The sequence below is a fragment of the Hemitrygon akajei genome, chromosome 11, assembly GCF_048418815.1.
Source record: "Hemitrygon akajei chromosome 11, sHemAka1.3, whole genome shotgun sequence".
Lineage (NCBI taxonomy): Eukaryota > Metazoa > Chordata > Chondrichthyes > Myliobatiformes > Dasyatidae > Hemitrygon > Hemitrygon akajei.
The window spans coordinates 28,601,316-28,625,632 of record NC_133134.1 but is presented as its reverse complement, the minus strand read 5'-3'; positions in this window follow the sequence as shown (position 1 = coordinate 28,625,632).

Genomic DNA, 24,317 nt, shown 5'->3' with positions numbered 1-24,317 from the left:
CAGTGGTGTCATCAATAAACTTTTAAATATGACACAAGGGATGTACTTAGCCTCACTGTCGTAAGTATGAAGCAATTGGGGTGGGAAGATACGGATATACCGACTGAGTAGTCAGAAAATAAACAAATATGGAAACGTGTGAGGTTACCTATTCCAGTGCCCATATAATAACAGTGGAGAATTTATGAGACATTGAGTATCCTTGATATCTAAAGGGACCTGGATGTACTTGCATGCCACTGAAGCCCAACATGCCAGTGTATTAAGCGATGGAGAAGGCAAATGGAGTATAATTTATTGTAAAAGAATTTGCGTACAAAGTAACAAGGTCTTGTTGCAACTATAAACGCAAAGGATTCTGCAGATGCTGGAAGTTTTGAGCAACACACACAAAGTGCTGAAGGAACGTAGCAAGTGAGGCAGCAATTATACATGCTTTTAGTGAGACTCCGTCCAGGGTATTGCGTACAGTTTTGCCGTCCCAGTGTAAAAAGGATGTATTTGTCATAGAGGGAATAAAGTTCATTGGACCTTTTCCAAAGATGGGAAGAAATTAAGTAGACTGGGTTCTATACCTAGAGTTAGAATAACAAAAAAAATCTTCATACTCGCAAGATCCTAAAAGAAGGATGGAGGAATTTAACCTGTGTAAGGTGTGATATTTTAGAATTCTACCCATTCTAAAATAGATATGCTTTAAAATTCTTTCTAAAGAATACAGTTGACATTAAAACACTAAATTACTGCTAACTCCGGTGCACTGTATGTTGGTGCTGCAGTGGCACTGACACATCCTGCAGGAAAACTTTGTTTTCTGGGACATTGGATGATCTTTAATCACTCGTACACACTCCATGAATCTCATCTCTCTGGAGCAGTACAATGGGGTTAAAATTCTCCCTCTATCAAAAATGGTGGCATGGTTCTGCAGGAGTGCAGGGTTAGAAATTAGCAATGACCAGCTACATTAGGTCCTGGCCAGTGTCACCAGTTCCCATTGGCAATGCGTCTGGTTAGAATTGCCACACTAAATCAAGTGTGCCTCAGGCCGTACCCTGTTCTCAGTATTGCCATTGGGCTGAAGGTCCAGGAACATCAGGACCCACACCACCAGGTTCAGGAGCAGTTATTACACCTCAACCACCACTGAACTGTTCTCACAACCTGTGGACTCACTTTCAAGGACTCTTCATCTGATGTTCCCAATACTCACGGTTTATTTATTATTATGTTTTTTTTTGTATTTTCACAGTTATTTGTTTCTCCTGTTGGGTGCAGGCTTTCATTGATTCTATTATGTTTCTTGGATTTACAGTGTATGCCTACAAGAAAACAAATCTCAGAGTTGTATATGTCCTTGGATAATAAATTTACTTTGAACTTGAAGAGAATTTATAAAAATTCCACTGTTACTGGAAGTATCAAAAAGATCCTTAAGAAATACTGGATTAATACCATCCTCAAACCCATAAGGAAGCTCCAGTCATAGCTTATCCAGGTCAAGGATGACCTGGGACTCAGGTTGGTTGGCATTTACAGGATTCCCTGTGAATGTGGAGCAGTGTCTATTGGGAAGATGGGACGCACATTGGAAACCCGCATCAAGGAGAACAGGAGGTGTATCCGTTTAGATTAGCTGGAGATATTGGCGGTAGTACAACATTGCATTTGCAATGGCCATAGGATTAACTTCGACGGCCCAAAACTACTGTGCCACGCCAATGGCTTCTGGACCATTTGGTAAAGGAATCCATTGAAATAAAACTAGAAGAAAAGAATTTTAACAAAGACAAAGGTCTTGCTCAAAGTAAGAACTGGAATGTGATTGTAAACAAGGTGGGAGACCATAAACCTGATTCGATGAGGACTAACCCATTAGGAGGGACAGACTACAGGGGTATAAATACCACCAGAGTAGACACGCCCAGGCGTCATCCCTGATGAAGGTGGCAGAGTTTGTCATCGAAACGTCAGTTATAATTAATACCTGTACCAGGCTGGAAGCCTGAGAAGAGTTTACTTGAAGAGAATTAGCTTATAACCACAAGAGATTTTGTCGATGCTGGAATTCCAGAGCAACACGCACAAAATGCTGGAGGAACTCAGCAGGTCAGACAGCATCTATGGAAATGAATAAACTGTCAACATTTCAGACTGAGACCCTTCATCAGGACTGGTTAGGAAAGGGGAAGTATCTTGACTATGCCTCTTCCCATCCTGTCTCCTGTAAATATCTTGACTACGCCACCATTCCTTTCGCATCCTTGTCAGCTGTGGGATTACTTTGAGTCGGGACCTTTGGGTTAAACAAGTGTTAAATAGGGAAGTACCATCCATTAAAGCACTCACCTCACCAAGGGCCATTAAGGCTCAAGTTCCTTAAGGCTGCTACCATATGATTGGGCGAGGTTGGCTGGATTAGACAATCCTCTCCTTGTTTCCTCCAAACAGGAATACCAAGGTCATTGGAGATGGCAAATTCCCCCAACAGTATTTTTCCCTGTCATTGAAAGGGATTGGAATTAATGGTATCACTTCTACGACATATGTTGGAGTACTCATACAAATGCAGCAATCCGACACATTGCTCCTGTTTGCATATTTGTACACCATCGCAACACAGTATCATCACCACTACCATCAGCATCCAAAACTTCATCATTCTGCATTGCAAGGAGACAGGCATTTACTCCCTCCTAGTTAATTGTTGGGTGTTTATAGCTATGTCATTCTCAGTTCACCCGGTTACGCTACTCATTGCATATTCCCTGGTCTGCATGCCGTAATCTCCTCCCACCGCAGTGGCCCCTGTGGTTGCTGCCCCCAAACTTTACCCGATTCCTCTTCCTACTCCATCCTCCTCGAGCTTCGGAGGGTTCGACACTGCTAAATGCCAGGACACGAGGGACCCACCCGTACTCGCTGGCCGGGAGTTCAGGTGGCCCACCACTCACTGCAGCACATCCAGCTGCCACTGGAGGATGCAGGTGGGGATCAGTAGCTTAATCTGTGCTTCTACAACCCATTCATGCATCTGATATGCTCTTGATAGAGGCGCCTGCAGAGAGGTCACTCATGCACCCCCCCAGTCTCAAAAAATAGTTATTTAGTCCTTATTGTTGGTGTAATAGAGTAATAAGAATAGCTTGTTTTGTGAGACAAGTCCTGGTATGTTTTGTCCGGTTTTGGTCTCATTTCATTTAGGAGGATATCTTTGAATTGTACTGATGGAGCAGGACTTTACATGTACTTTCTTCAACCATATGGTTTTTCAGTTATAACTGATATTATGCATTTACAGGGTACAGCTTCTGGTTACCATGTTCTGTCTCCTTAAGCTCTGTTATTAATGGGGTAATGCCTGGGAACAGTGAAAACAATTTCTGGACTATCGTGCAATCAAGGGGCGCACAGTCTTTCTAGTGTTGCTTGGCAAAACTCTGAATGCAAGCCCCTGCTATTTTCCGTTCTGCTTCTCCAGGTCAAACTCATTGCAATTACTTTGTTTTACAGCTCAATGTGATTACCACAATCCACTCTTCCAGTTTATCACAGGGCTCATAAGGGAGTGAAACACAAAATCTAAAAATGCTGACAGTATTCAGAGCAAAGAAATAGAGATGGCTTCCGTGAACCCGATTTTCCCTGTTATTACAAAACACTTCACTCACCTCAACCTATGGACTCTACAACTCATGTTCTCTATTATTTATTTGCCTCTCTGTTTACCTATTTATTTATCCATCTATCCATTTATCTACCCATCTATCAATTTATCCATCCATCTATTGATCTATTTATTTGTTTTTTTGTTGTTTGTTCTGCACACTGGTTGTTTGTCAGTCTTTGTTTGTTTAGTTTTTCATTGATTCTATTGTATTCCTTTGTCCTCCTGTAAATGCCTGTGAGAAAATGAATCAATAGTTCAATAGTTCCGTTTAATATCAGCAAAACGCATGCAATATACATCCTGAAATTCTTTTTCTTCACAGACATCCATGAAAACAGAAGAGTGCCCCAAAGAATAAATGACAGTAAAAACATTAGAACCCCAAAGCCCCCCATTCTCCCTCCCACACCCAAGTATAAATGGTGATGTTACTTTGATAATAAATTTACTTTGAACTTTCTTGTGTAACACTCTTTATCACATTATTGCTTGATAATCAGCTTCTCCCATTACTCCAAGTATGTGCACTAATTCTTTATTTATTAGTTTGATTCATACACTTAATAGAACCATAGAACACTACAGTACAGTACAGGCCCTTCAGCCCACCATGTTGTGCTGACCCATATAATCCTTAAAAAAAGTACTAAACCCACACTACCCCATAACCCTCCATTTTTCTTTCATCTATGTGCTTGTCCAAGAGGCTCTTAAATACCCCTAATGTTTTAGCCTCCACCACCATCCCTGGCAAGTCATTCCAGGCACTCACAACCCTCTGTGTAAAAAACTTACCCTTGATGTCTCCCCTAAACTTCCTTCCCTTAATTTTGTACATATGCCCACTGGTGTTTGCTATTGGTGCCCTGGGAAACAGGTACTAACTATCCATCCTGTCTGTGCCTCTCATAATCTTTTAGACCTCTGTCAAGTCCCCTCTCATTCTTCTACACTCCAAAGAGAAAAGTCCCAGCTCTGCTAACCTTGCTTCATATGACTTGTTCTCCAAACCTGGCAACATCCTGGTAAATCTCCTCTGCACCCTCTCCATAGCTTCCACACCCTTCCTATAATGAAATGACCAGAATTGAACACAATACTCTAAGTGCGGTCTCACCAGAGATTTGTAGACTTAAGTTCTGGCTCCAAAATGTCTTCCTTGATATTCTAATGATGATTTCAGAATAATATTGTGTCCTTTCCTTAGTAAAATATACGTACTCTAAATTCCTTCAAATAGTTCCCCTTTTCTGTTCTTCCTCTATTGTATTGATTTCCAGGATACCTCGAGATTTTACAAACAACTTGTCTATTGAAGATAAGTGACCTTGTCTAGAAAAGCTCTTACCCATGTATCTTGACCTTGTTTGATGATAATCAATCCCCTTTTGCCTTTCTTCCTACTTGTTTTGCTTTCCGGTATTCAATCAAACTTAATATTTTAACTCTTTGCCACGTGCACTCCTGTTGGCCATCCAATCTCTGCTCCCTCAATGAAGAATCAGGTGGGCACTGAGAGAGGAGTTTCCAACAATTCGTAGCAGGGATATCAATGTTCTGCAAGTAAAGTACTAGAGGGAGAAGCAAAGAAAATTATTCAAATTAACAAAATTAAAACTATAATCACGATAAAAAGAATTAATCCCTCATCACCTTTGTCTCAAAAATGAGATCCTTACATGTTAAAAAGATTAGAGACAATACTGAATCAGCTCAGGACTTTGAGCCAAGATTAAATTTGGAAGTTTATCTTTTATCCAACCAGAAATATCTTAATACTTCTCCCATAAATTTATTTCAAGAGGCAACTGCTATTGTTCCCAAAAGGCATTAAACTCTGAGTGATTCAGAAGAGAAAAAAAAATCAAACCTCTATAGTTGTGAGAAATATAAGAAGGTAACAGCTCATTGCACCTAAATGTACTTTGTGACTGCTAATGAATCTTAACAGACTTATTGATCCCTGGGGATGATTGTGATGGTTAACCACTGAACCAATGTGCCTTTCTCACAACAGTGTCTTTCCTCATTAACACCTTGCATGTGCATGGCATTTATTGTGAACCAAAAAAATGACTCAGAATACAGGAGCACAAGGAAACAGGAGTAGGAGTAGGTCACTTGACCTCAAAAGTCCGCCCTGTCAGTCATTTGATCTTGTTGATCGATGCTGCTCTCCTCTACTGTGTCAGTACAGTATGACCATGAGGCATAGGAGCAGAATTAGGTCTTTTGGCCCACTAAGTCTGCTCCACCATTCCATCATGGCTGACTTGTTAACCCTCTCAACCCCATTCTCTTGCCTTCTCCCCATAACCTTTGACATCTTCACTAATCAAGAACCTGTCAACCATGGCTTTAAATGTACCCAATGACTTGGCTTCCACAGCCGTCAGTGGCAATGAATTCCACAGATTCATCACACCCTGACTAAAGAAATTCCTTCTCTTCTCTTTTCAAAAGGGACATCCTTGTGTTCTGATGCTGTGGCCCCTGGTCTTAGATTTACGCACTGTGGGAAACATCCTTTCCATATCTACTCTACTGTGGCTTTTCAATATTTGGAAACCCTGCCAGGTGTGGTGGTAGAAACAGATACATTAGGGACATTTAAGAAACCCTTAGAAAGTCACGTGGATCAAAGAAAAATGGAAGGCTATGAGGACGGAAGGGTTTGATTGATCTCAGTGTAAGTTAAAAGGTTACCTTCAATTTCTTGATCTTACAAATATTTATCCTTAAATATACTGTATCTATTAATCAATATGCAAGGGGATTGGGGAAAATCAAGCTGGTGGCAGGTCACAATAGAAGGAATTTGTTGATGGCTTTTTAGAGCAGCTTGTGCTTGAGCCTACTGGGGAAAGGCCATCTTAGATTGGGCGTTGTGTAATAACCCAGATCTTATTAGTCAACTTAACATAAAGGAACCCTTAGGAGACAGTGATCATTATATGATTGAATTTATACTGCAATTTGAGAGGGGGAAGTCTAAATCACACGTATCAGTATTGCAATGGAGTAAAAGGAGTTACAGAGGCGTGAGAGAGGAGCCTGTCCTCTTGGATTGAAGGGGGAAACTGGCAGGGATGATGGCATATCAGAGGTGGCAATGTCCCTCAGAAGAAGAAGATCTCAGATGGCAGGGGTAGGCAACCGTGGCTACATAAAAGCCAAGGAAAGGGCATATATGGTAGCAAAAGTGAGTGGGAAGTTGGATGATTGGGAAACTTTTAAATAACAAAAGGCAACTAAAAAAGTTATATGAAAGGAAAAGATGAAATATAAGAGCAAACTAGCTGATAACATAAAGCAGGATACTAAAAGTTTTTCAGTTATATAAAGAGTAAAAGGGAGGTGAGAGTTGATATTGGACTACTGGAAAATGATGCTGGTGAGGTAGTAAAGGGGGACAAAGAAATGGCAGATGAATTAAATAAGTACTTTACTTCGGTCTTTATTTTGGAAAACACTAGCTGTATGCCAGAGGTCTGTGGGTGTCAGAGTAGGAGTGAACGCTATTGCTATTACAAAGGAAAAAGTGCTAGGCGGACTGAAAGGTCTTAAGGTGGATAAGTCACCTGGACTAGATGGCCTACTACCCAGAGTCCTGAAAGTGGTTGCTGAAGAGAAAACAGATGCATTGGTCATGATCTTTCAGGAATTACTTGATTCTGGCATGGTCCCGGAGGACTGGAAAATTGCAAATGTCACTCCACATTTTAAGAAGGGAGGAAGACAAAAGATATGAAATTATAGGCCAGTTAGCCTAAACTCAGTAATTGGGAAAGTATTGGAATCCAAGGTTTCAGGGTACTTGGAGACTAATGATAAAGTAAGTCAAATCACCATGGTTTCTGTAAAGGAAAATCTTGACTGACAAATGTTAGAGTTCTTTGAAGAAGTAACAAGCAGGGTGGCGGAAGGAAAGGCAACTCACTTAGATTTTCAGAAGGCATTTCATAAAGTGCCTCACACAAGGCTCCTTAGCAAGATAAAATCCTATAGTGTTACAGGAAATATACTGGCATGCACAGTGGAATGGCTGTCAGGCAGGAGGCGATGAGTCAGAATAAAGGGGGCCTTTTCTGGTAGGCTGCCAGTGACTTGTGGTGCTCTGCAGCGGTCAGTATTGGGACTGCTTCTTTTCACATTGTTTGTCAATGATTTAGCCAGTGGAATTGATGGCTTCATGGCAAAGCTTGTGGACAATACGAAGATAGGTGGAGGGGGAGGTAGTGCAGAGGAAGCAATGTGATTCAACCAGACTTAGCCAAATTGGAGGAATGGGCAAAAAAGTGGCAGATGTTTCCCAGTGTTGGGAAATGAATGTTAATGCATTTCGGTAAAAGGAACAATAATGCACACTATTATCTAAATGGGGAGAAAATTCAAATATCAGAGGTGCAAAGAGACTTAGGAGTCCTCGTGAAAGGCTTCCAGAAAGTTAATTCACAGACTCTGTGGTAAAGAAGGCAAATGCAATGTTGGCGTTTTATTTCAGGGGGCATAGAATATAAAAAGCAGGAGATAGTGCTGAAGCTTTATAAGACATGAGTCAGGCTGCACTTGGACTATTGCCAACAATTTAGGTCCTTTATCTCAGAAAGGATGTATTGTCATTGGAGAGAGTCCAGAGGAGGTTCACAAGGATGATTCTGGGAATGAAGGGGTTAACATATGAGGAGCATTTGGCAGCTTTGGGCCTGTACTCACTGGAATTTAGAAGAATGCGTGGGGATCTCATTGAAAACTACCGAATGTTGAAAGGACTAGATAAGGTGGATGTGGAGAGGACGTTTCCAATGGTGGGGGTACCCAGAACTAAAGGGCACAGCCTCAAAATTGAGGGTCGACCTTTTAGAACAGAAGTGAGGAGGAATTCTTTTTAGCCAAAGAGTGGTGAATCTGTGGAATGCTCTGCCACAGACTGCGGTGGAAGCCAAGTCTGTGGGTGTATTCAAAGCGGAAGTTGATAAATTGGTCGGGGCATCAAGGGATATGGTGAGAGAGCAGGTGTAAGAGGTTGAATGGGATCCAGAATCAGCCATTATGAAATGGTGGAGTGGGCTCGATAGGCTGAATGGTCTAACTCTGCTCTTATGTATTATGATTTTATGGTCTTACCTACCTTAAAGATACCTAATAATCTGACTACCGCCAGCCTCAAGAATAGGAAATTCCAGAGATTCATTACCCTCCGAGAGGTAAATTTCTATATACCTCGGTGTGATGTGTCTGGCCTAAATTTGCTTTGCATCATGGAAGAAAAATTCTTGATAGCAAATTAAGAAGGTGAAAGGGCAAACATTTGGTTAAGGGTAGATTGGCAGGGAAAAGCATGAGCTCAAATGCCAACGGGGAAGCACTTTATGGAAGCTATTGGAAGTTGCTTAAGGCCAGAATAATCATGTATTTAGTATTTAGGTTGAGAAAAGATATAAGCCATGGTGATGTCAATGATTTGTGGAGAGTACTGATGAGTTAGATTTGAGAGTATGCTTATAATAAAACAGGACATCTTGAAAAAACTCAGCTGGTCAGGCAACATCTGTGCAGAGTGAAGCCTAATTAAACTTTCGGCTTGATGATCTTTCATTCAAAAGGAATTTTTTTTGGAAGCCATCAACCTGCAATATTAGATCTGTTCCTCTCTGCAGAAATGCTACCCGGTATCCTGAGTTCCAGAATTCTGGGTTTTTGTTTCAGATGTCAAGTAACTGCATCTTTTCACTTTTTGATTCAAGGCTTCATTGAAGTTTGGCTCTGGTCTCCAACAGACAGGGATGAAAAGAACAACACTACAACAGAAAATGAAAATGCAAATACTCAGTAATGGTTCTGCAACATGGCAGAAGGTTACAGAGACAGGCTTGGTGATGTCCTGGTTAGATTATGAACACAAGCGTAAACGTTTTAGCTTGAAGATATTAGTTACAAGGACATGGTATCCTATGGCAAGAAACACATGTCCTGATAGCACTAAGCATTTTTTTGTCATCTACAGTGAACGTCAGAAGTGTAATGAAATACTCTCCACTTGCCTGGACTGGTGTAGCACTAACAATGTTCAGGAAAACTAATACTTTGTAGAACAACGCAGCACCCTCGATTGACACCTATATCCTATAGATCCATCCCTTCCACCACCAGTACTTCCTGGATTCAAGTTGTCCTGTCTATAAATACACTGCTCTTACTCATCAAGGCTTCTACTTGCATTTTCCAAGCTGAGACAAAGGTGAATAAAGCAGCAGATACATAGGAATAGAATTAACTTTATTTCTTCCATCCTTCATGTACATGAGGAGTAAAAATCTTGACATTATGTCTCAGTCTAAATGTGCAACATACAATTTATAGTAATTGTACTAAATAGAAAGCATCAGTCTGATGGCCTGGTGGAAGAAAATGTCCTGGAGCCTGTCGGTCCTGGCTTTTATGCTGCAGTACTGTTTCGCAGATGGTAGCAGCTGGAACAGTTTGTGGTTGGGGTGACTCGAGTCCCCAATGATCCTTTTTTATGCACCTGTCTCTGTAAGTGTCCTGAATAGTGGGAAGTCTACAGATTTGCTGGGCTGGCCACACCACTCTCTGCAGAGTCCTGCAATTAAGGGAATTACAGGTCCCATACCAGGCAGTGATGCAGCCAGTCAGGATGCTCTCAATTGTGCCCCTGTAGAAAGACCTTAGGATTTAGGGACTTGTGCCAAAATTCTTCAAGCGTCTGAAAGAGGTGTTGTTGTGCTTTTTTCACCACACAGCCAGTATGTACAGACCACATGAGATCCTCGGTGATGTGTATGCTGAGGAACTTAAAGCTGTTCACCCTCTCAACCCCAGATCCATTGATGTCAATAGGGTTTAGCCTGTCTCCATTCCTCCTGTAGTCCACAACCAGCTCCTTTGTTTTTGTGACATTAAGGGAGATGTTGTTTTCTTGATGCCACTGTGTCAGGGTGAGGACTTCTACCTGCAGGTTTTCCACCAAACTGCACACATCCTGACTTGAAATGTTCTGCAAGTCCCTCATGCTAAATCCTGGAACTCAGTATCCAACAGTATCGTGGGAGAATCTTTACCAGAAAATCTAAAGCTGCTCTAGCATTAAGCTAATTTTCTTAAGGGAAATTGAAAATGGGCAATAATTGCTTATTTTGCTGGTGACGTACATTCTGAAATATAAATACCTCAGGAAAAATAATACAGCAATTGCAAATCTATGAGTGTGGACGATGTCGCTGGAATAGATTTAATGGCACCTCGACATCATACCAGTTATGCTGTTTGACCTTTGCATTATATTTTTTTCTGTTTGTAAATTTAAATGTATAGGAGATATCTAAAATCTATTTAGACCGTAAGTACGCAGTGAAAATGAATAAATAATACTTTCCCATCACCCTTTTACTGTGCAATGGTGATGTTCAAGAGTGTGAATAATAGACATTGCAATAATTATTGAGTGCCAAGTTATTGATTGTATGAAGGATAAAGAATTATTGTATGGTTACACATTAGTTCATTGCACAAAGTCACTTATCTGCCTTATTAGATTTTATATTTCATACATGATTACGGTAGATAAAGTAGAAATTTCCATTCATCATTTTCAAAAGAAAATTAAGATAGTCACTCTCTCCTTTACAAACATATGTGCAATATAAGAGGATATACAAAGAGAATATCTTTGTATCTTAACATCTAAAGTAAGCAGAGATAGAGGGCCCAGCTTGCATAGAAAAGAGAGATCAAATTTGGAAAATAAGTAAATTTCCAGAATGAAGTAATGTAGCCTTAAATTATTTTTTAGAAAGTCAAATCATCTTTCTGGCAATTTGTTCCAAAAGCATAAAATACCATGTTCTTGATGAAATAGGTGTGAAAGCTCAATTTACAATGGACTGTTGCATTTCATCAGTAAATTCAAGAATGGTCATAGCTTTAGTTATGACTGGCAGTCTAATAAAGTTAGCTCAATGTATACCAGGGTGGAAATAGATTAGAACAGATCGCTCTGTTATGTACTCAGTGCTGACATGGAGACTAGGAGCCAGGTATTCTCTCTGTGCTAAAAATTCACCAATCCTGTGAAACCGTTGATTGTTATAATGAAAATTAGATCTCTGGTGCTAAAATGGTTTGTTTTAAAAGGAGTCGAGAAGCCTTTTTTTGCTGTGAAATGCTTTGTAAAATGAAGCCTTTTAGTTTCAGATGATTGAATTACTTAACCTTTACAATGTTCTTTCTATTCAACAATAGGTTTAAAAATAAACTACCGGTATGTGGTTATGTAACTATGAACATGATTAGTTTGCACACATCTGGGATTATAATTCATTTGATTATATACAAGTGGCCTTGATTGCAATAAATTACCATTTTTCAATATGTTCTCCATTATGATTACTAGTTAACTCTTCCAAATTCTCGAAGTTCTTTTTTCGTTTTTCAGAGCTCGTAGCTATTTTGTGTTATGTAATGTAAACAGAGTTGAAATAACACTCAGAACCACCACTCATTCTTTAATTTTTTGGATTTTAGACACAAAATAGAACAGAATAATTTGGTGGATTCTGTGAATGGAGTGTGGCCTGATATTGTTTGATGCTTTTTTACAGTTAATGAGGCTGCAAAGATTATTAGTAGCCCTTTTCTGAAGTGTTTCAATTTAGCTTAATTTGTTCCATGTGTGGATCCATTCTCTTTAACATCTGGCGCTGGATCACTTTGCTGCTAAATATACTACTTGTAAATATATGGTGGTTAGCTTGTGTAGATCTCAGTGTATGCTAAGCACAAACTAAGAGCTTTGCTCATGGACTTCTTGTCGATAGATAGTCCTTGGAAAGGTTCCAAGACTGAATAGTCACTGACAAATAAAATGTTCATGGGGAGCCTTCATAAAAGCATCTATCTCCTGACCCTCAATTTCTTGCTTTCACCCTTGTTACAAACAGGATTGTTCTGTGTGTGTCTTCAAATGATACAAATGTTTTGTCTTCATTAAATAAAGCAGGACAAAGCATTATTTGACACAATGGCTTAAGGATTGCACACAGAAATAGTGAACAAGAACCTTGAATTGTAATGAAATATTTTCAAACTAAACTTTTAAACATGTTTCAGATTTTCTTTCTCTTTTCTGTCATTTATACATGATGGGGCTAATATTTCAGGTGTGCTTATGGGACATAGACCCTAGAACTGTGCAGCACAGGAAAAGGCTCTTCAACCCACAATATTTGTGCTGAGCATGGTGTCAAATGAAACTAATCCCATCTGTCTGCACATGGTTTATATCCTTCCATACACTGAATATCCATTTGTCTAGCTGAAAGCCTCTTCAATGCTACAATCATACATGCTTTAACTACCACCCTTGGAAATATGTTTCAAGCATTTATCTTTCTCTGTGTGGAAAAAAAAAGCGCCCTGCTAATCCCCTTTACTCCCCTCTCAACTTAAAGCTATGTCCTCTGTTATTCAACATTTCAATGCTGGGAAAAAAAGGATTTTGACTGTCTATCCTATTTATGTCTCTCATAATTTTATAAATCTCTATCAGATCTCTGCTCAGTTTCAGATACTCCAAACAAAACAATCCAACTGTTTCTATTCTAACCCCTTAAGCAATGATCTTTTATCCAGGCAGCATCCCTGCTAAACCTCTTCTGAACCCTCTCTCGTTTCCACATTCCTCCTGTAATGTGATGACCTGAACTGTATGCAGCACTCCAAGTACAGTCTAACCGAAGTTTCATACAACCGCAACGAGTTCCTGACCCTGATACTCAAGGCCCATAGGGAGGAAGGTATCATAAGATAGTGATGATGTCATAAGGCTGTCAAGCACAGCATTGCGGGAGCTGGAACATCAAAAGCAGCGAGATTAGACCTAGTATTTTCTCAAATTTCAGTCTTTGTTGGAATCACCACTCTCCTCTCGTATTGTATTCCTTCTTTATCCTTTTCCTCCTATCAGCTCCAGCCTCCCCTTACCTCCATCTTTTTTCCCTTTCGCCTGGCTTCACTTATCACCTTCTTGTACTCCTTCCCCCCCCCCCTCCATCTTCTTATTCTGGCCTCCTCCCCCATTCTAAACCTGATGAAGGGTGTTGGACAAAACACCGACTCTTTATTCCACTCCGTAAATACCGCCTGACCTATTCAGTTCTCTGTGTGCCGCAACATCTGCAGAATCTCTTGTGCTTATGCTGTTGGGACTTGAAATGTTAAAGATGCAACAGACAGAAGAGATTCTGCAGATGCTGGAAACCTTGAGCAACACACAGAGAAAATGCTGGAGGAACCAAGCAGGTCAGGCAGCATCTATGGATGGGAATAAATAGACAATGTTTTGGGCCAAGACCCTTCATCAGGAATGGAAAGGAAGCCAAAATAAGAAGGTTGGGGGGGGGGCAGGTTTTATAGTGTAAGTTGGCAGTGAGACAAGATGAAGTTTTATAGAGACTGAAAGCCATTGATTGTGAGACGTGTGTTCCCAATCAATGCTCGCTGAAGATCTCTGGTGTTTGGACAACCTAGCACTCTTGCATGCAGCAAGATCAATTCTTGTGCCTAAGGGGCTTTATTATTCTGTGTTATCATGTCTGTTCTCACCACCAAGAGGTTCTATTTGCAGTGATTGCAGTTATCATAATAGGGGTGTAATCAGATATTATAGGTTTATTGTTTTGCAATGCGCCAATATCACAACATCAAGACCAACTCTATGTAATATGAACTAGCATCTTCAGATGAGACTGATGTACTGAAGGTCACTTCATGAAATGATACAAAGTGAGAAACTGCGCTTTTCAAACTCAATAAAAACAAATGCCAGAAAGGAATAAAAAAAATAGAAATTGCTTTAAACTGTATACTTTAAACAGTTTTCATTTTGTTGTCAAGAGCAAGATTTGTAAAAAGCACCTGGGGATAAAGAAATTCATTGTTCTCATTAGAGATGAAGACCAGTATTGTAAAAAGAAATCACAGACTAAATAAGAATTGTTTTCATAGCAAACTAAAGGAAGCCAGACGAAAGTGTGCTTAACATAGACTATAATCTTCATGTGTGCTATCTCTGCACAGAAGCAGATGGATTTAGTTCAAAGCAAAATCATTTTATGACTGTTCCAGTAGAAGTACTGTTGGTCTTCCTACGAACTCTTTACAGTAACAGTCATAAAATGTTGCCAGATTAACCCAAACCACAAGATTGGCCTTTCTTCACTGCTGCTGCTTCAGAAACTTGATCATTTTCTGATATGAATTGGGTGGGTTGGAAGCCTGCCATTTGTATGAGTTGGTAGGAAACAAACTGCTTCAAACTATGGAGAGGAGCAGCCAGAGTACAACTGACAAAAACATCAGATCCACGAATCATTTCTGAATTTACATGCATTAAGCAATTACAATTGTCCCCTGTCCAAAGCATGGTGATCACAATATCAAAAAATGTTATGCCTTTGTCTCTCTGCTCCTCATTCCCACTCACATACCAAATCCCAAGAAAAAGCAAGTCGAAATGTGAAAAACATGAATATGGGAGCAGAATGGACTATTTGGTCCTTCAGTACAATACAATCAAGGGTGATAATTGTCTTCAATATCTGCTTCCCACCTTCTCCCCATGTCCTTTGGTTCTTTTTTCATCATCTCTTCTCTAATCTACAGCCTCCTGTGGAAAAGAATTCAATTGGTTCACCCCATTCTTCAATATTTCTCTTGATCTTGGTTCCAAACATCATACCCAGTCTGCTCAGGCTGTGATCCCTAGTTAAAGAGTCATAAAGCAATACAGCACAAGTACAGGCCCTTCAGCCAAACAAATCCATGCTGCCCACGGTGTCCACCTCACCCCCCCCCCCCCCCACCCCAGCTAGTCCCAGCTTCCTGTGTTTGGTCCATATCGCTCTAAGCCCCACCTCTCTATGTACTCATCCAAGTGCTTCTTAAGAGATGCTGTTGCACCTGTCTCAACCACTTCTGGCAGCTCGTTCTATCTTTGCACCATCCTCTGCATGTAGCAATTGCCCCTCAGGTCCCTTTGCAGTCTTTCTCCTCTCACCCGAAGCCCACACCCTAGTTTTGGTCTCCCCTACCTTGGGGAAAAGACTGTTGTCACCTCCATTTTCTGTCTCCCATTTCTGTAGGGTCACCTGCCCCCCTCCCCCATTCTCCTATGCTCCAAGGAATAAAGAACTAGTTTGGCTAACTTCTCCCCATTGCTCACATCCTCCAGTCCTGGCAACGTGCTCATACATCTTTTCTGCATTCCTTTCCGTTTAACCTCATTTTTCCTATTACAGTTGACCAAAACTGCAGACAATACTCCAAATACAGACTCGCCAATGGCTTGTATAACTGCAATATAATGTCCTAAATCCTATACTCAGTGCATTGACTAGTGAGGGCCAACACGTTAAACACTTTTTCACCACCCTGTCAATCTGTGATGCTGATTACAATGAACTATGCACTTGTACTCCTAAATTGCTCTGTTCCATAATACTTCCTCGTGTCCTGTCATTCACAGTGTAAATCCCGTGCTGGCTTGATTTTCCAAAATGCAGCACCTCACATTTGGCGCTATTGAAATCGATTTGGCACTCCTCAATCCACCACCCAAACTGATCAAGATCACCCGGTAATCGATAATAACCTATAAATGAACTCTTTTCGGGTTACCAGACAGGTACAGGTATTGGGTATAACTGAAGTTTCGAAGACAAACTCCAACATCTTCATGAAGATTGAAGATGATTATCCCTGATAAAGATGGTGGAGTTTGCCTTTGAAACATCAGTTATAATCGATACCTGTACCCGTCTGGAAGCCCGAGAAGAGTTTTTACATCATACACACCAGGAAAGCACTAGGTCCTGTACTAACCTACTTCACTATCAACAAAACTTCCTACTTTTGTGTCATTCACAAGCTTTGAGAGTTCTGGACTCTCCATCCACTGAAGTCATCCTTCCTACTTCTAGTTTGTCAAGCACACAATATGCTGCAGGATGTAGCAAGTCAGGCAGCATCTATGTAAGGGAATAAACAGGCCAAAACCCTTCATCAGGACACGGTTTTGTCTGAAATGTCAACTGTTTATTCCTTTCCATTGATTCTACCTGACTGCTGAGTTTGTCTGTGTTGCCCGAGATTTCCAGCAACTGCAGCATCTCTTGCACTTAGGTTATCTGGTATAGTTAGAAATATTCGTCTTTCCAGAAGATACTCTCTCATTCATGGAAATCAGGGTGAAGGACGTCAGTCAATTTTCACAGGGAAAGCACAATTAATTATGCATCATTTGCCTAAAAAGTAGTCATTCAGTTGTGAATAAAACATCCAGTAGAACCTGTGGCTTTGAATGGCTGCAGTCGCCATCTCATCTGCTCCTTGTGGTAGCCCAACAGCCCAGTCCCTGATTTCAGTACCTGCCATATGGCAAGAAGAAGGCATGAACTCTCACACTGGCTCTCCGCACTAGGGTATTCTTCTTCTGTGAAGCAATTAATAACAGCACTGCTCCTGTTTCATTTTATTCCTGTCTCTGCAGCAGCTTGGTTCAATTTGATGCTAAAAGTTCCTGCCATGCTGTTTGACAAAATGTAAGGCCATTTCATTTTCAATTAACAAAGCATTTGAAATTTTTGTTTTTACCATAAACATTGGCTTTTCACGAATAAGACTCCCAAACAAAGGTGTGCAGTTCAGATTCCAGGGTATTTATTACACTGTGAATGAGAGTAAGTTCTGAGAGCAAAGATTATAATTTCACAGTCACATAGGACTTAAAAACTGATCCCACAACATTCTGTAAAGGCAGGATTGTTCTGTTTTGTCTTTAGCCAGAGGGTGGCGGATCTGTGGAATTCATCGCCATAGGCAACTGTGGAGGCCAAGTCATTGGGTACGTTTAAAGCAGAGGTTGATAAGAGTGTCAAAGGTTATGGGAGAAGGCAGCAGAATGGGGTTGAGAGGGATAATAAATCAGCCATAATTCAATGATGAAGCAGACTTGACGGGCCAAATGGCCTAATTCAGCTCCTATGTCTTATGGTCATATGAAAATAGGGCACTAATTCATGAGGTCACATGAATCATTCAGGATCATAATCTTAAAGCATATGTATTTCAGCAATAAGTTTAAAAAATACATAACTGTGCAGATGACTTCATCAAACCATATTTTCATATTTCATGTTTCAAATACACCCTATCCTTGATATATGTGTCTTCAGACAATGCGGATTCACAGTTATGCGAGGGACCTATTTCTACCAACATCTCCTTATATGGTTCCAAAACTCATAGTTATGCGAGGAGCACTGCTTTCCCACCGATACAAGTCACGTGCTCGCGCCTCACAATCTCACTCCCACCAGTCTCACATTGGTTTCGGCAAGGTGTGGATGTGTGATCTTGCGCTCTTAAACTTTTGTTGGTTTTACCTACGGTGCAGTGATTTTGTGCTTGAAATATTTAACTATGCCTCCTAAGCGTCTGATGTCATGTCCTGGGCTATCAGCCGAGTGGCAGAGGACCGCTTTAACACTTGAAAAATAGTTGGAAATTATAAACAGCGCAGTGTCAGGTGAAGGTAACACAGCTCTGGGACGCTACAGCCGGGAACAGAATCTTGCCTTTAAAATTCTTTTGTTGCTTGACAATGCTCCAGCCCATCTTAAACATTTGGACAGCATAACGGTGTGTTTCCTGCTGCCTAACACAACATTGCTGATTCAACCACTCGACCAAGGTGTGATCCACATTCAAGGCGTATTTTTTTACGGTGAACTATCTCTCAGATGATGCAAGCATTTTGAAAATCCCGGGAGTTTACCAACGGTGAGGAAATGGTGGAAGTCGGAACTCTTGGCACAAATGGCGAAGGACATGGACCCAAGTTTAGAATGGAGTCAGCATTTCAGTCGTTCCCTGCCGTCAACCCTTCTTCCCTACAAGCAAATTTATGCTGAGAAACAAAATGCTGCCAAGCAAACAACCCTCACCACTTTCTTCAAACCAGTGTCATCTCCTGCTGCCAGCAGTTCTAAGAGTTCTGTGAGTCTTCATTCACCCTTTGCTGTGCTTGATGATCCTGACGACCCACAACCATCCACCTCATCTTTGTAAAGCTGCCCGACACCACAACCACCACTCATCTCCCAGAGCGAACACACCTGCCACCATTGGTGAGTACTGTACACCCTAGTATGTTAACTTTCTATGATTTATTATATTGAATATTACCTTAAATTGATGAAACATAATATGAATGTTGCCTTGTGGTACTACTTTTGTGTCGTATTGTTATGAAAATGTGAATAAATTACAGATAAAACATATTTCTGGAACGCATCCCTATTTTCTCTGTTTAAATAATTATTCACATTATGCGTCGACTGCAAGGAATGTATCCCCCGTATATAACGAGGATGTATGTAGAGTTGGTATGATATGATAAACAATTCGTGTTATCACTGGTGACTTTCTTAGACAGGATCACATCTCACTGATGACCCGAAATTTCCTTTAAACCCACAACAGGCAATGAGAAGTGTGATTTAGCAGTGATGTGCAGTATACTAAATAGGGATATCAGATCGCAAATCTGAAGGGGAATCTGAAGTCAATGAACTGGTTAATCTTAAGTTCACTCTTCTTCTATTGCCTATCTATACTCTGTTTGGCCCTTCCACATATGTAAACGCTACTCTGCATTTGGCAGAGTTTAACAAGGATGATCAAAGGCAGTGTTAGTTTCCTTCCCAGCCAAAGGGAATGCCAGGTTGCTAAACAATAATTAACTTTAACTTTTCCAAAGGAACATGAAATGGGATTTTAGAAATACCTGGGGGTGGGGGGGGGGGGGGGGCGGTGGTGGAGATAGTCAAGAACCTTAGGTGGAAACAGAGGGAATTGCATTCAAAAACCTAACAACATTAACAGATGAAATAATATATAGGTTTAAATTGTGCACGTCCCATAACATTTAACGAGATTGAGGAAAAGGTGGTTTGATACTGAAATTTTTTGCAAAATAAATCTATTTAGAGTTTACTTGGGAGGAAGGGGCAATTACCCCAGTGTCATAGATTTATAACAGGGTCAAATGACCCAAACTATTGGGCAAAGTGCCAGTGTAATTAGTTCACAAACATTTAAACACTACAATGATTCTTATTTGTTTACATTCTGCTATAGTTCATACTTTTTTTTCTCATAGTTCAGCGCCCAAATAAGTTTAGCATGAGTTGGTCAGACATTTTAGTAAATTTCTCCTTCAGTGGAGATTCTGCCTCACAGACGTTGGAATTAAGCTGCTCCAGTTACTGTGATTGAACACTTACCGTAGGTTTCCTCAAAGTTATGATTCCATTCCTCAACTGGAGTGATTAGTAATAACTAGCTGCTCAGAAAATAACCAATAAGCTTAACTGCCCACTCTGAAACAGAAATGGAGAAAGTTAAAGACAGAAACATTTGCACTACAGATAATTAAAACATAGTGGATCCTTATACCTACAGACATAGAGATCTCAATTCCTGAAGCCAGGAGAAAGGTATGCACTTTCCCTTGTTGAAGTTTCAAACCATTTGAAGGTGAGGATTATTAGTGACGATTAAAATGACCTTCGTATTTTTGAATTTTTATTGTACTTCTGAATCATTGCTATGTAATGGCAGGAAGTACCTGTCAAGACTAATAACCAGCAGGAAACAGCTACATCATTTCTGCAGACAAATATATCGCTTGTCTGGCCCAGGAAATTAATTATTGTCCTCCTGGAAAATGTACTATTGCTTTTGCTTGCAATCTTTCAAGATAACGCTGATAAGCTGTGTTGTAATGCGAGCATTATAAAAATAAGTTAATACTAATTAGGATAATGGTAATATAGCAATACTCTCAATAGGGGAAGCTGTTTGTAAAGAGAGGCAGGTTCTGGAGTTGGGAGGGGTGTTACTTCCGTTTTCTTCTCTGGTGGTGTGTGTATAGCTTCTCTGCCATGCAGTACGGTTCAGTGAAAGCCTCTGTACATAAATATCAGTTTTGCTGTCCTAGATAAAGTTGTTCTTTTGGGCATGAAGTTGTTGAGTGGTCCTTTTTCAAAGTAGAAGTTACTATATGTTTTTGGCGACGAGGATGGGTTCGCGGACAGCCTCTCCAATGCAAACACAGTCTCTGGTGGTGTATGTGTAGTAGCAGGTGTCTCAGGTAAAGGGAGTCAACTCCTGCTACTACGTATGTGCTTGCTACTGTGTTTGCATTGGAGAGGCTGTCCGCGAACCACATCAAGCAGTGGACAGAGAGCGACCCAGTCCTGTCCCAAATCAAGACTTCCCTTTACAGGGTTGTCCCAGTGTTGTGGAAGGAGAGGAACTGAGGTCTTATGCCAAACGCAAGACAGAACTGAGTCTGCAGGATGGCTGCATTTTCTTGGGGGGGCGAGGGTCATCGTGCCTCCCTCTGGCTGTTCAAAGATTGTGGAGGAAATTCATGAGACTCTTCCAGGGGTGTCTTGGATGAAAAGCCTTGCAAGATCCTACGTCTGGTGGCCAAGAATGGATCAGGATCTGAGGAACAGGGTAAAATCATGCAAGCAATGTCAGACCAATCAGAACATGGCACCACCAGCTCCTTTGCATGCATGGGAGTGGCCAGACCACCCCTGGTCTAGGCAACATTTGGACTTTGCTGGCCCCTTTATGGGGCAGACGTTTCTTGTAATGGTGGATGCGCACTCCAAATGGATAAAAGCTCACATCATGAGCCCCCTCGACCACAGACAAACTCAGGCAAGTGTTTGCAGTCCACGGGTTGTCTGACACTCTGGTTACTGATAATGGCCCGATGTTCACCAGTGAGCTGTTCAGGTGAGTTCATGCAGCAGAATGGCATTCGTCACATTCGGACGGCCCCTTTCCACCCAGCCTCAAATGGTTTGGCTGAGCGGGCTGTTCAGACAGTGAAGGAAGGCCTGAAGCGGATGACAGGGGACTCTCTTAGTACCTGGCTTTCACGTTTCCTGTTTAAATACCACCTCACGCCACAGACTACGACTGCACGCACTCCAAAAGAGATGCAGATGGGGCGTAGGCCCAAGTCAAGATTGGACCTGCTGCGCCCGGACATGAAGGCAAAAGTGGAGAGAAAGCAGGAAAAGCAGAAAGAGGGACATGATCAACATGCGCGAGAGAGACAGTTAAAACCAGATGACAATGTCTATGTGAGAAACCTTAGCAGTAGCAACAATCAGCAATGGCTACCTGGTGTTATTCTTAAGCAGAGTGGTCCAAACTCCTATGTTGTTAAGCTGACTGATGGGCGTGTTTTCCGCAGACATCAGGACCATTCGCGCCTGCGTCATGATACAGGCTCAGAGGCAGACAGTTCCACGGAGTTTCCAATGGTGAGACAGACTACCGGGGAAGCATGTCCACCGGTGACTTTACCAGAGAGAGAGAGACGCTGGCAGAGGGGTCCGAGTCCCTTGAAGAGTATGGACATTCTCACATGGACACACAGACCCCTCTCATGTCCCCAACACCAGATCCACCGACAACACCCTCACCAGCGGTAGTGCACAGATCACAGCGCCCTTGCAAACCTCCTGACAGACTGAATGTTTGACTGGACAGTGTTCTTGTGTTAGACTGAATGTTGAATCTGCCACGTTTTTCAGGTGTTTTGTATTGGTAAGCTGTTGCTGAGACATTTGTATAGGTTTCAGGGGTACGGAAGCTAATGACACCACTGTTTGTGTTTCCCAGTTCTTTTACATTTGGGGAATGTTGGAATTTAAAGGGGGAGAAGTGTTGTAATATGAGCATTATAAAAATAATTTAATACTAATTAGGATAATGGTAATATAGCGATACTCCCGCTAGGGGAAGCTGTTTGTAAAGAGAGGCAGGTTCCAGGGTTGGGAGGGGTTTTGCTTCCATTTTCATCTCCGGTGTGCATGTGTATAGCTTCTCTGCCATGCAGTACGGTTCAGTGAAAGCCTCTGTATGTGAATATCAGTTTTGCCGTCCCAGATAAAGTTGTTCCTTTGGGCATAAAGTTGTCGAGTGGTCCTTTCTCAAAGTAGAAGTTACCACAATCTGGATTATATGATTAACTGAGTCTGTCCTTTAAATCAGACAGTGAAGTAAGACCCAGGGTGGGTTTTGGAAAGTTAAAGGTACCAGCCCACCTTTCAACAAGCAAGGATTTCTTCTCAGCTATTGAGCTCAAGCCTTCCAATAATAATCAGCAGATTTACAGACCATTCCTTTCATTTCTCTCTGTGGGATACTTAGAAGAAAACTTGTGGTGCATAAAGGCTGAAGCTTTTGATGTAGAAATACAGTCCAAAATGCACTCAGTGGCCACTTTATTAGGTACCTCCTGTACCTAATAGAGTGGCCACCGAGTATATTTTCATTGTCCGTTGGTACTGTAGCCCACCCATTTCAAGGTTCGACATGTTATCCGTTCAGAGCTGCTGTTCTGAACTCTATTGTTGTAACACAAGGTTATTTGAATTACTGGCACCATCCTATTAGCTCAAACCAGTCTGGCCATTCTCCTCTGACCTCTCTCACTGAGAAGGCATTTTCACCCGCAGAATTGCTGTTACTGGATGTCTTTTCTCCTTTTCACACCGTTCTCTGTAAACTCCAGAGAACGTTGTGAGTGAGATCAGCAGTTTCTGAGATCCTCAAGCCGTTCCATCTGGTACCAACAATCATTCTACCTTCAAAGTCACTTCCGTTACACTTCTTCCACCATTTTGATGTTTAGTCTGAACAATAACTGAACCTCAAAGCTTTTAAGCATTGAGTTGCTACCACATGATTGGCTGATTAGATATTTGCATTAATGAACAAACGTACAGATATAGCTGAAACCGTGGCCACAGACTATAATCCATAATATGAAGCCTTTTGAAGTGTTTTGATGAATCTCCATAGAACTGTGCATTTAAGTGAATTCATTAAAAATTGTATATGATCTTACTAGCTCAGTAAGATTTATGGAGTAGGACGCCAGTTTCAGTTTTAGTGTGAGTGATGTAGGAAATTGGATTTTGTGATCCCAGATGCATTTTACATTATGCATCAGCAGAAATGCGAATGTGACCTTCTGCTACTCTGTAAAACTTGAAGGGAGGAAATTTTCAAAAAAGGCTATTTTGTGAAAATATGAATCAAAAATCAAACAGTGAGAATGTGGTTCATAAACAATCTGAATCTGCCTGGCTCTGGGGTGTGGAGCCGAATGTGATACATTTACAATGAAAAATTGCAAATGTTGCAAATTTGCTCATTTGGAGCAACGACAGAAAATGTTTGAAACTTAGGAAGAGTTTCAAAGCTGTGGGGATCTTTACTCCCTATGCCATAAGCATTGTAAAGGCAACACTCATTCTGGCCTGTAAAGTTCCTTGGGCCAGTGGATCATTAGCTACTAATGTTCTCCTTGAGACTGAAAAATAAAGATAAGTAGACCTGTTAACAGAATCATGAAAAAATTGGGAAAGAGAAGAATAAGAAAGAAATGGACAATTGAGGAATAAATATCAGTGGGATGCCTACTATACAATGTAATGAATCATCTTATTCCGGAGACAGACAAAATCCTCAA